Genomic DNA, 12116 nt, shown 5'->3' with positions numbered 1-12116 from the left:
GCCCTAATTAGAGATGTGTTAGAGGGTTAGAGCTTACTATACCTCCTCCCGTTGCTTCCCGCCTCTCCCCATCTTCCCCCCTTTCAAGTCACACTGTGAAGCCTTTACCGTGAATCCCATCATCGTGGCGACACCATTAGCACGGTTGCTCTAAGAGTTTCTGTTAAAATCATTACACTCATTTCAGGCCAATCCGAGGGGAAGGTGTTACGGCTAATTGATAAAACCTTGCTCTATAATTTGCTCCTTGGGTGAAAAAAAGTATACAAATATACAATACTAAAAATAACTCCTGTACAGTTAAAATCTTTGGGAATCTGGGATATTACTTATTCTTTCCCATCAGTTATGGTACATTTTGATTTAAATAATTTAGTCAAGACATCATTTCCCCCTTATCATAATGTGTTGTTTGTTCAGGATTTGTCATGTGTGATAAGATGATGAGATGATTATCTGGAAGGCCTGTGTGGGACATTGGATGAAGTAGAGGTACTAGGTATTCCAGGGAAACAGTATCATGGACACACTGTTTCCCCCAAAGACCATGATTATTCTCCGCTGTTGGCTGTGGGATTCACGTTGGCCTCCATGCAGGGGCGCAGCCAGGGATTGTGGGCCCCATGAAAAGATATCACATTGGGCCCCACCACCACAGGCCACACCAGCCCTGCACAATTGCTGTAACCACACACCTCCAGAAGCCAATCGACCCATTCAAAGCTTTAAATAACTCTACCTTTACAGGCTTGCAACTCTCTTGTAGTCCAGTATTTACTGTACGATATTTACTGACAGTGAGCTGTGAAAATATGACACTGTGCAGACATGCATGCAACATTCTGCATACAGTGGAATTCACTATTTGATGCAAGACTGATACCCTCTATAAGAAATGTGCTAAAGGCCATCTTTTACAGTCTAAATGTCATTTTAATGGTAAAATTCTTGAATGGAAAATTCTCTTAACATTAATGAATAACTTAAAATAAATATAACTTAAATATACATTAACCTCTTCAATTAATATAAATGAACATCATCACCTATAAAATGATATAACAAACAAAATAATAAAATCAGCAGCAGATTGTTGGACTAAGTATACATACCAACTAGGAAATAAGCAGCTGGAAAAGTGGAAATGGACATGAAAAGGCCTGATGGTGGCGCTAGAGGAAAGGTCAAGAGGTCACCAAATCAATAGGTTTCTTCCACTTGGGGTCTTGATTGTGCAAAACAAATGTTATGGTCAATCCAGCCATTACTTTGAGATACATCTTGTTCTCAGTCTGTTCCCAGTCTGTTCTCAGTCTGTTCTCAGTCTGTTCTCAGTCTGTTCCCAGTGTGTTCCCAGTCTGTTCTCAGTCTGTTCCCAGTCTGTTCCCAGTCTGTTCCCAGTCTGTTCTCAGTCTGTTCTCAGTCTGTTCCCAGTCTGTTCTCAGTCTGTTCTCAGTCTGTTCTCAGTCTGTTCCCAGTCTGTTCTCAGTCTGTTCCCAGTGTGTTCCCAGTCTGTTCTCAGTCTGTTCCCAGTCTGTTCTCAGTCTGTTCTCAGTCTGTTCTCAGTCTGTTCTCAGTCTGTTCTCAGTCTGTTCCCAGTCTGTTCTCAGTCTGTTCTCAGTCTGTTCTCAGTCTGTTCTCAGTCTGTTCTCAGTCTGTTCCCAGTCTGTTCTCAGTGTGTTCTCAGTCAGTTCTTAGTCTGTTCTCAGTGTGTTCTCAGGCTGTTCTCAGTGTGTTCTCAGTCTGTTCTCAGTGTGTTCTCAGTCTGTTCTCAGTGTGTTCTCAGTGTGTTCTCAGTCTGTTCACAGTCTGTTCTCAGTCTGTTCTTAGTGTGTTCTCAGTGTGTTCTCAGTCTGTTCTCAGTGTGTTCTCAGTCTGTTCTCAGTCTGTTCTCAGTGTGTTCTCAGTCTGTTCTCAGTGTGTTCTCAGTCTGTTCTCAGTCTGTTCTCAGTGTGTTCTCAGTCTGTTCCCAGTCTGTTCCCAGTCTGTTCTCAGTCTGTTCTCAGTGTGTTCTCAGTGTGTTCTCAGTCTGTTCTCAGTGTGTTCTCAGTGTGTTCTCAGTCTGTTCTCAGTGTGTTCTCAGTCTGTTCTCAGTGTGTTCTCAGTCTTGTTCTCAGTGTGTTCCCAGTCTGTTCTCAGTGTGTTCTCAGTGTGTTCTCAGTCTTGTTCTCAGTCTGTTCTCAGTCTTGTTCTCAGTGTGTTCCCAGTCTGTTCTCAGTGTGTTCTCAGTGTGTTCTCAGTGTGTTCTCAGTCTGTTCTCAGTGTGTTCTCAGTGTGTTCTCAGTCTGTTCACAGTCTGTTCTCAGTCTGTTCTTAGTGTGTTCTCAGTCTTGTTCTCAGTGTGTTCTCAGTCTTGTTCTCAGTCTGTTCTCAGTCTGTTCTCAGTGTGTTCTCAGTCTGTTCTCAGTGTGTTCTCAGTCTGTTCTCAGTCTGTTCTCAGTGTGTTCTCAGTCTGTTCCCAGTTTGTTCCCAGTCTGTTCTCAGTCTGTTCTCAGTGTGTTCTCAGTCTGTTCTCAGTCTGTTCTCAGTGTGTTCTCAGTGTGTTCTCAGTCTGTTCTCAGTGTGTTCTCAGTCTGTTCTCAGTGTGTTCTCAGTCTTGTTCTCAATGTGTTCCCAGTCTGTTCTCAGTGTGTTCTCAGTGTGTTCCCAGTCAGTTCTCAGTATGTTCTCAGTCTGTTCTCAGTCTTGTTCCCAGTCTGTTCCCAGTCTGTTCCCAGTCTGTTCTCAGTGTGTTCTCAGTCTGTTCTCAGTCTGTTCCCAGTCTGTTCTCAGTCTTGTTCTCAGTCTTGTTCTCAGCCTGTGGGCATCATGTGTGTAGTGATCCAATATCCGTAGCCATGCCATTTAACAGTTATCACTGGCCCATGCTCAGCCTTACTCACCAAGAGCCCAGCGCCGAGCCTTCTTGCTAGCAAAGTCACTGATAAGGTTTTTGAAGTCCAGCTTTCTAGCTAACTGACTTTCAATGGACAACATGGCAAGACTGCAAAGCCTGTCCTGGGACATAGTGGACCTCAAATAGTTTTTTTTAATCCGTTTTAGCTTACTGAAAGCTCTCTCGCCACCAGCAACAGTCACAGGCAGTGTGCAAAATATGTCTCCAAAAATGCTTTGCAGCTGCATCTTACAAATTGCATTCAGGAGACCAAGAGGGGACAAGTGAGGGGGGAAAGTGTCAGCATATACAGTGTTCAGGTGTCTTACTTCATTATGAAACTCAGGTGTAAGATCTCTGGAATACTTCATGATCAGTGGTTGACACACAGAAGGGACTATAAGAATATTTTGAAGATAAATACACAACGCAGAGGATGAGAGGACGAGAGAACTAATGGTCAATAGGGAATTGTAAATAAGAGTTGGGTTTCAGTTCAACATCTGTTTAGAATCTGTGGAATGTCGCTCCTGAACTCAGAGCTACGTGTGCTATGGTATGTACATTGAGTCTGGAGTAGGATACTTGTTATTTGGCCATTGGCCCAGTTGTACTGCAAGGACTTCTGATTGGTAACCCCAGGCTAGGATGGGGGGTTATAAATGGCATCCTGTTTCTTTGTTCGGTGGAGAATAGCTGAGGACAGGGGAGACTGAACATCTACCTCCCAGCATAACATCTAGGATTTGTCCTCTTTGAATAATATTTGGGGTTTGTGTTATTGAAGAATAACATCAACTGCTAACAGGAATTTATCATCACTAATCTTCCCAACTTTCAGAACAGCAGAAAATTATTCTACAATTTTTGTGGTGGTGTGGTACCTAGTGTCACTTATGATGTTGTCCATAGCAGTAAAAAACATTGTGTTCTGAAACACCGCTGCTGCACTGTCCTGAGCTGTCTCCTCTTCAGAGGTCTCATCATGGAATCTCTTCCTCTTCCTCTGTGTTCCCAAACACCGCTGCTGCACTGTCCTGAGCTGTCTCCTCTTCAGAGGTCTCATCATGGAATCTCTTCCTCTTCCTCTGTGTTCCCAAACACCGCTGCTGCACTGTCCTGAGCTGTCTCCTCTTGAGAGGTCTCATCATGGAATCTCTTCCTCTGTGTTCCCAAACACCGCTGCTGCACTGTCCTGAGCTGTCTCCTCTTGAGAGGTCTCATCATGGAATCTCTTCCTCTGTGTTCCCAAACACCGCTGCTGCACTGTCCTGAGCTGTCTCCTCTTGAGAGGTCTCATCATGGAATCTCTTCCTCTGTGTTCCCAAACACCGCTGCTGCACTGTCCTGAGCTGTCTCCTCTTGAGAGGTCTCATCATGGAATCTCTTCCTTTTCCTCTGGCGGCTGTGTTCCTTGCTAAATTGAGGTGCAACATCCATTTGCGTAGCAATCAGTGTTGCCTCAGACAGGGGAGACTCCCATCCATCACTAAGAGCCTGCATCTCTTCCTTAAAGACTCTGATAATGGCTGCCTCTGTGTCAAGTGAGATTTTTCCTGACTGGAGAATCACATTCCTGTCCTCAATGCATTGCAGTACCTGCAATTATTTCAACTGACATGTCATTCAACACAATGCTGCTGAGCCTCCAATACAGAGGCTCTCTGGATGTTTACTTTTAGCCAAAAACAAGAAAAGAAAAAGGAACTGTTTTATTAGTACATTGTAAATAAAATATTATATGAATGATATTAATTAATATTAATTATATTAATGATAGGTTTCCCCCATACGGTGCCCCTGCCTCCATGGGCCCTCTCACTCTCTCACTCACTCACTCACTCACTCACTCACTCACTCTTCACTCACTCACTCACTCACTCACTCACTCACTCACTCACTCACTGTCTTTCATTATGACAAAATGTTACATCCTGTGCAGACTCACTGTTTTGCTGATTTGGCCACCTTTCCTCCACATAAACCCTCAAGAAAAGTGGAGAAGATAGGAGGATCATACAAGATGTGTGTGGATCATTCGATCACAACTCGTCATAGCCACTGCATGATGATTTAAGAGTTAATAGGACAACTCTTACAATGTTGTCTGCTGAGATGGGGGTTGAGTGTCTGCCTGGTGTGTTTTAGGTGTGAGCCCCCCTCCTTGAAGCGCGTGTCTCTAGTAAAGTGTTTTTCTGTGGGGGTTTTCTGTCAGTCAGAGATCAGGCCTGGATGAATGGAGCTCCTCTTTTACCTAATTTTCTCTCTCTCCAGTCCTTTAGGCCTGACCCACCCTACTATTTTCTCCTCCCTCCTTTTCTCTCCTAACCCTTTTTCTTTTTATCCAATCACCTTTCTTCAGTCCGCTTCTTCACTTCTTCCCTTCTTCTCTGTTTGTTCTTCTCTCTCTCTCTGTCGTTTCCTCCTGCCATGTGCCTTTTCTACTTCTCTGTTTGTTCTTCTCTCTCTCTGTCGTTTCCTCCTGCCATGTGTCTTTTCTTCTTCTCTGTTTGTTCTTCTCTCTCTCTGTCGTTTCCTCCTGCCATGTGCCTTTTCTACTTCTCTGTTTGTTCTTCTCTCTCTCTCTGTCGTTTCCTCCTGCCATGTGCCTTTTCTACTTCTCTGTTTGTTCTTCTCTCTGTCGTTTCTTCCTGCCATGTGCCTTTTCTACTTCTCTGTTTGTTCTTCTCTCTGTCGTTTCCTCCTGCCATGTGCCTTTTCTACTTCTCTGTTTGTTCTTCTCTCTCTCTGTCGTTTCCTCCTGCCATGTGCCTTTTCTACTTCTCTGTTTGTTCTTCTCTCTGTCGTTTCTTCCTGCCATGTGCCTTTTCTACTTCTCTGTTTGTTCTTCTCTCTGTCGTTTCCTCCTGCCATGTGCCTTTTCTACTTCTCTGTTTGTTCTTCTCTCTGTCGTTTCCTCCTGCCATGTGCCTTTTCTACTTCTCTGTTTGTTCTTCTCTCTCTCTGTCGTTTTCTCCTGCCATGTGCCTTTTCTACTTCTCTGTTTGTTCTTCTCTCTGTCGTTTCTTCCTGCCATGTGCCTTTTCTACTTCTCTGTTTGTTCTTCTCTCTCTCTGTCGTTTCCTCCTGCCATGTGCCTTTCTACTTCTCTGTTTGTTCTTCTCTCTGTCGTTTCTTCCTGCCATGTGCCTTTTCTACTTCTCTGTTTGTTCTTCTCTCTCTCTGTCGTTTCCTCCTGCCATGTGCCTTTTCTACTTCTCTGTTTGTTCTTCTCTCTCACCCCATTCTTCTCTCTGTCTTTGTCTTTGTCTCTTAGACAGACAATCAACAGGTGTGTCCCTCATAAACTCCACACACTGTACAGTGACATCAGAGCATTATACCATGGTACAGCTCCGGTTCAGAATGGACTTTATATCTTACTGTACAACGCCTCTGATCTCCTTTCGCTTTCTTCTGTTGTGTTTATTTTGGTTGTTTCACATGGATATGCTGTGTTGTGTTGGATATGTGAGTATGTACAGTGCCTTCAGAAACTATTCACACCCCTTGACTCTTTCCACATTTTGTTGTGTGTGACGACCCTCCCACTCTGTCTGCCGTATTCTCTCTTGTTCTTGTTTCTTTATTAGGAGGCCGGTGGGCGGAGTTGGAAGGGTCGTCAGATGAATGGGAAACACCTGGGCTCGGGTGTTTCCCAGGATAAATGGACCTCTTCCACATTCATTGAGGAGACTCTCTCCACACAGACACCTTGTTGTTTTTGGTTGTGTAGTTTTGTGGTTTTCTTGGTTATTTGCTTTGGCACCTTTCAACACTCTGCATTATTACATTCAAGTATGCAACACACTCACTTACACTACTGATTACTGATTACACATGCCATTGTTATCTTCTTAGTTGCTTTATTTAATAAATATATATTTTTGATACACCTTGTCTCCACGTTGTCTCCCTTTTGTTGCGAACCCTGAGCCGGTTCGTAACAAGTGGGTGCTCGTCCGGGATCTTGAACTTGTGTTTGGGAGAAAACGTGGAGGTATGTTAACTTGAGGTTCTTTGGTTGTTAGTTTGAGTTTGGTGCTCAGTACTGGTTGCCTTTGGTTGTTTTGTTTGTGTGCTGCGTTGGAGAGAGTACGTTGGTTACAGCCTCAATTTCAAATGGATTAAATTGAGATGTTCGTGTCACTGATCTACACACAATACTCCATAATGTCAAAGTAAAAATACATTTTTACAAATTGATAAAAAATGCATTGACATAATAAGATCCATGGACTCTCTCTGTGTGCAATAATAGTTTTGACATGAATTTTGAATGACGACCTCATCTCTGTAGTCAAGAGGTATGAATGCTTTGTGAAGGCACTGCATGTCATTGTAAATGTGCTCTGGCTGTGTATAAGGGGCTATGCTCTTCTGACCTAGAAGTTCTCTGTTGTTTGAGCTGAATACAGGTGCATGAGGGGAGAATGTTTCAGTCTTCAGCATTGCTGTGCTTACTGCTTTCCATGGAAGGACATCAATTCATGGAGTTTGCTAGTAAACACTTCAAAACTTCCCATAGCAATCTGAGCGAAGCGAAGAAGTCCAAGGTGTTCTCTGCTCACACAAACAAAGAGCGACGAAGGACATGCCGCCTCTCAACTGCCTCTGAAAAGGGTTTTGTGCAAAGGATGAGACAGTGGAATGTCTGGAGTATTCAGAATTTTGCAAAGGTGTACAACAGTCCTCCTAGTGCCAACTAACTCCACACCTACTGGCCCTGGTGCACTGAGACCGAGGCCTACATTCAATCCCATCGCCGCCCTTTTTAGCTATGCCTCATTTAAAGGCAAAGTTACCGGCGGGCGCAGAGATCGCATTCAAAGTAAACGCTGCAGATGTCTGCTCGATCGGAAATTACCTTTAAATGTCAATCGAATATAGGCCTTAATGGTGAGGAGCAGGATGAGAGATAAAGAGCATTCAAACTCTAACAGAGACACTAGATCTCACAGAGAAAGAGATATTATGACTTATCTTCATCTCTTGGGTCTTGTATGGGTAAATTAACTAAGCATTTGCACCAGTTGTGAAGTATTTCTTCACAACATTATAGATAATGGAAAACATTTCCCTGAGATTGAGGTTAAAAATGGATTACTGTTTAATTAAAGTTTACTACTATTTATAACTATCTGCAGAGCAACATCTTCACAGTAACTCACTACACAAACCAAATGGTTGACTGTTAATTCCTCATGCCAGGTGTTTGACTAGCTCTACTCCTCCACCAGACTGGAGACGGTGGGAGTTGGCTCCATATGAGCTCCATGTGGCCGTCACGCAGACAGATTTGCCTTTCAGATTGACCTGTTAAACCAGCCAGGTCACTCAAGATCCACTTTGAAATCTGACGTCCGTCCAGGTGCCCAGGACGTCAGGTGATATCTTTAAAAAAAACATCCACTAGGGCCAGCGGTGAGCGCTATTACCATCTCACGTGTTCAGTCCCCGTGATGGGCACTCGTTTTATCTTTTTTTGTTTTAAACCTATACCAATCTTTAACCATGAACTTAACCATTCAGAATCAATGCCTACACTTAACCAGCTGTGAGGTGTCAGCGACAGCGCAACCCAGGGTGCAACTGCAGCAGGAGGAGCAACCCAGGTTGTCCAAAACACCTTGACATTTGAAGCGCCTTCAAAATTTGACTTTTGGAGTAAACTGGACAGACGTCAGCATCTGAAGTGAAATTGGTCAAACTGTGAGATCTTGTTGGTTAAATGGTAGAGCCAGGGCCCACACCTGCTTGCCTGCCTGCCATGAAATGTGTGTGTGTGTGTGTGTGTGTGTGTGTGTGTGTGTGTGTGTGTGTGTGTGTGTGTGTGTGTGTGTGTGTGTGTGTGTGTGTGTGTGTGTGCATGTGCGTGCACATCAATCTCCATCATGATGCTGAGTGTAACAGCCTGCCTGTCAGACACATGTGGTGGCAAGCTGTGAAGGTCTGCTAATAGACTTTTACATAATAAACCCTAGAAGTGCCCTGTGCACACCTGATGGGGGAACTTGAATTATTTCATACGATAAAAGGGTAACAAAAGGCTTCTAAATACTTGGAAGGTTTTGTAGGAATGCAAAATGAACATTTGAAACATACATTTGTTTGATTTTATCATGGATATTGCTATGCATACAAGCAGAAGGCTGGTAGTAGAATCAGAGTTATATAAGGTTAATCATAGCAGATACTGTAAATACAGTCTCCAACCCTTATTTCAGATCAAATTATTCAAGACAGTACGCTTGAATTTAATTAAAAGTGTTATAGAGCTTTATGAATATCGTAAGTGAAGCAACTCTCCTTCTCCCACTTCTTAGGCCTTTGCTCTGCAACTGATCTCCTCCATTCTCTCTTTTCCCTCTCCTCTCCTCTGCTCTCTCCTCCTCTCTCTCTACCTATCCTCTCATTCAGTGCGTTGGGACCAGTAATGTGAGTCGGCATCCGTGAGGGAAGCCGCAGGCTGGGTGCGGCAAGTCCCCACCCCCCTCTTCCCTGAATGCGACGCAGCTGCTTTTCAGAACCCAACCGCTTGAGTCCATTCATCCTGAGAGCGAACAAAACAGTGGCTATTTATTAGAATACTTGTTTTGTATTGTTCTGCACCAAACAAAAGAGGCTTCATTATGTAAGAAGCAACCCCCTTTCGCCGAGAGAAACAATAACTTGAAATGGTATTTTAGAGTACATAATAAATGTCATTTCTTCTTGTCTCTCGCCTCAGTGTGTGTTGAGTGGTGGGTTTGGGCACCGGGCACGGATGGCACCGGCAGCGGCTAGAGTTTAGTGGGGATGGCGGTCTTACAATAAGCTTCAGTGGGTTTAGGACGGCGTTAAGAGGAGGGGGAAGGAATCTGCTCATACTTCACTGGTTACGATATGAGGGACGCTCAGGGAGACTTGCGTCAATTTGCATAACCTCGGCTGTTTTGCACACAAGGAGGTTGGTTAGTCTATCTTTCCCTTGCCGCGTCTTCATTTCCCGGTTACTGTTGTAGAAATACCTTTTAGATATGTTTTATGTACAACTTCAATATTTTGTGTTTGAAAACGGTTAGTGTGCGTGGGTGTGTAACAATATGTTTTATGATGAGTTAAGATAGTTAAATATAATAAATTGCAACTTTGGGTTGGTCAGTCCATGTACTCCGTTGACCCTTAACCCAACGCAGATAAACTATAATCATTTTATTTGTGTATTGTTGAATTGAATTTGAGGCAAATGCGAGTCTCAGTGCTTCGGAATCAGAGTGCGTAATGAACACCAGACCCAATAACGCATGCGCTACACGCTCTCGCCTCTTTACAATTACTCCTAGATGGATTTTGCCTATTCTTCATTAGAGATATGTTAATTGAACGTAAATGGGTGGGCAGAAATGTATCAACAGATAAAGCAGCTTTCCGGATCTCTGTCGCTGAAACAGGTGTTTTCACATGATAGCCGGGTCGGTTAATAATAAAAACACAAACAGACTACAGATGACAATGTCATGCCCGATAAACAACCAACTATAACACATTTGCTATAACACCTGGTTGTATACGCGTTATCGGACGCTTCATACTTTAATGTCAGCCCTGTGGAAGTCAAATATAATTAATTATTTTCATTCAACATAAAAATGTATCAAAAAAGCAACGTCTATAAATCGAGTTGGTGTCCAGACTGGTTCAAAATGCTGTGGTAAACCTTCATCCACACACAAACACTGTCATATTGTAACCAGATTCAACAATCTCCCTAGATCAAGAGTCTTTACGCGCATGACCTGCAGTGCTCCCCGTAACAGGCACAGAAATGAACGGTTTAATACATAGCCTGACCTGAAAAGGGATCCTTCCCAATTTTGTTTTGATTGATTAATATCAAATTATAGAAAAGAATTAGGCACCGATAATACACGAACCAAAATAACATCCAATCTATCGGATCCTATGATCACCATTTCCAAACTGCATGCTGTGGATTAAGCACATTTCCCCTGTAGAAATCAACATATAAAGTAGTGGCAGAGTACCAGCCAAATAACTACAATAACGCGGAAGAGGATGAAAGTAACGACCTGCTTTGGGGACGGCGGGCAAAGTCTCTGTTCTCCTACCTCCCCCGGGCATTAATGTCAAGCACATGATATTGCACGAGTGATAGGTAGACCTAATTTTGCTTAATTTCTTTGGGCAACGGTGGTAGTTTAGTCTTAATTCAATAGCTGGTGGCAGCGTGGTCCACCAGTACCACTCGTTAATCAGAATACAATTCGAATCAAAGAAAGAAAGAAAATAACGACTATTGTTGTAGGCTGGTTGATGGGGGGGCTGGATCACTGCTGTGACCCTCGACCCCGCGCGTGCACCCGCAGCGGCGCGTGCGGAGCGTTTCACAAAGAGGTAGGGAGAATTGTAACGCGCGAGGCGAGTGATCGAGAATGACAGGGGAAGTAAATATGACCCAAGAGGGTCGCAGCGTTTCCAAAGGCTAATCCCTCACTGACAATGTTCAACGCCGGTTTCACTTTGCTTTCAGGCTGTTTGAATTGTGTCTGATTTCTATAACAGGCATTTTGAGATTAAGTTAACGAGGATTTAAAAAAAAAAACATTTAGCCTATCATTGTAATATTGAATACATGTCAGAATAATAGGTAATAATAATTATAATAGCCTACCAATAATAATAATGATAATAATAATACAAATCATTCAGATTGTCATTGCCTTGATGAAATACGTGTTCAGCGCATATGTAATTTCGGTCATTTCTAATTCCTTTCATCTGACCTTTTGGCTAAATTATATGAATCAGAAAAATAGCCCAAAATAACCTTAAGTGTGCCTACATGTTCCAGAAACATTTACGTCGATGTTCAAATATGCTCTTCAGAAACAGGGGAAGTTTACACACCTTATAGAAGAAGAAGAAAAAAAAGATATATATATATATATATATACACTCCAGCACATTTTCTCCTGTGGGCTATTTTACTGGATCGCTAAACCAAAGATCAGACAACAGACCATGGTTTATTACAGCAAAACTCGATTTTCATACTATTAGAATATGTTAAATTGCAATAACCATTCAATGTAATTAGCCTATAGGTCTGTGTAATTCAATGGCATGTTAGTGTTATCACAAATTTAAGATAATGTCCAAAACCTGTCTCTGTGGATTATGTGCTTTCTTCTTCATCGAAACTATATCTAGACCTAAATGACTTTACCGGTAATAACAG

Source organism: Salmo trutta, chromosome 24, assembly GCF_901001165.1.
Source record: "Salmo trutta chromosome 24, fSalTru1.1, whole genome shotgun sequence".
Taxonomy (NCBI): Eukaryota; Metazoa; Chordata; class Actinopteri; order Salmoniformes; family Salmonidae; genus Salmo; species Salmo trutta.
This window is presented reverse-complemented; position numbering follows the sequence as displayed.